Genomic DNA, 1,598 nt, shown 5'->3' with positions numbered 1-1,598 from the left:
GTGTGTGTGTGTGTGTGTGTGTGTGTGTGTGTGTGTGTGTGTGTGTGTGTATGTGTGTGTGTGTGAGAAAGAGAGAGTGTATACTCGTGTGTGCGTATTTGTCTGTGACTAGGAGCAGCAAGAACAAGAGACACCATTGCTGCAACGTAAGACAGACTGAAGTGGAGGTCCATGATCGCCCATGCCAGTCGGCAAGACACCGGATGATGAAGATGATATGTCTGTGTGTATGTTTGTGTGTGTGTGTGTGTGTGTGAGAGAGAGAGAGAGAAAGAGAGAGTGAGGGGGGGGAGAGAAAGAGAGAGAGGGAGAGAGAGAAAGAGAGAGAGAGAGAGAGAGAGAGAGAGAGAGAGGGAGAGAGAGCCCAAATGATAGGAAGAAGAAACTCATAGACGAAAAAGTCAATCAGTCATGGTGACGTTCTCCGCACAAAAGTAGATTTATTCGTCCTTCAATTCCTCCTTCCGCGACTCCACTCCAGAAGATGACGACAGGGGATAGGGAGGCCCTCCTACGATGCTGTTTCTCCATTTGTCAGCGCGATGCAAGCAATGACCTGATCAGACCCAAAAAAAAAAGGACGCCAAAAAAGAAAAGGGCAAAGAAAAAAAGCCCAAAAAATTGGAGCACGTCCCTCGACGGTGATAATGAGGTTTTATATGATTGAGCCTTCGTCCTGCCGCCTCCCACAGCACAAGTTTTCCACGTGTTAGCACAAAGGGCAGAACTAAAACCTCTGTTTTCATCATTACCCCCGAAGTCTCTCATTGCACAGTCCAACACGGATTAGCTCCCGTTACGAAGAAACCCCGCTCGCCGCGACGTCCGTTCGGCCAAAAAATAAAACAAGAAAAGAAAATCGCATTAGGAGAGGAGCGTCGGCGAGCCTCTGTTGGTTATCTAGAGGAGATAATTAAGAGGGAATTAAGGCGTTCCTTCTCTAATCTGAAAATCTCAAGACAGGCTAGGTGAGGAACAATACTTGAAGATGATACTCTATGTTTAGAGGAGGGTTAAAAAACGCAAACCCCTAAATCCTTGGAGAATTTCTGGGAAAGTGGCGTACGTCCATAGGGTGATAATACACACACAGAAGGCAACTCGAATTGGGTTTTTTTTAAGCTGCCCCTCCCCCCACCACACACCCAATGTAACGATATCCCTCTTAATTGTGAAATAGGAGAATTATGTAAGAATTAGCCCATTTTTTTAATCACCCTCATTGCGGCCTGACCATCTCAGCCTAATTCTTTGTTTCATCTGTCTCTAATTTATACACCATTTTTCTTTATCTTGCATTTATTTAAACTTCCATGTTTGTCAAATGAAGGTGTTTTTTCGTCCACATCGACTTAATTTAGATTTTAAAAAATACTTTAATCCATCATACTCTATCAAGTCTTAACGTCCAATCAGGCATTCGTTTTGGTTTTTTATCACTATCGGTACGAATAATTAAGACAGTTACTATTTTCTTCGAAAACTCGCTTACACTTCCATAAACACACTCAATCAATGCACTGGTCTTCATAATACATTGGCGGATGGGCAATGCACATAATATTATTATTATTAAAACATACAAAAATAAATTATAT

Source organism: Aplysia californica, unplaced genomic scaffold (genome assembly GCF_000002075.1).
Source record: "Aplysia californica isolate F4 #8 unplaced genomic scaffold, AplCal3.0 scaffold00901, whole genome shotgun sequence".
Taxonomy (NCBI): Eukaryota; Metazoa; Mollusca; class Gastropoda; order Aplysiida; family Aplysiidae; genus Aplysia; species Aplysia californica.
Note: the sequence above shows the minus strand (reverse complement) of the source record.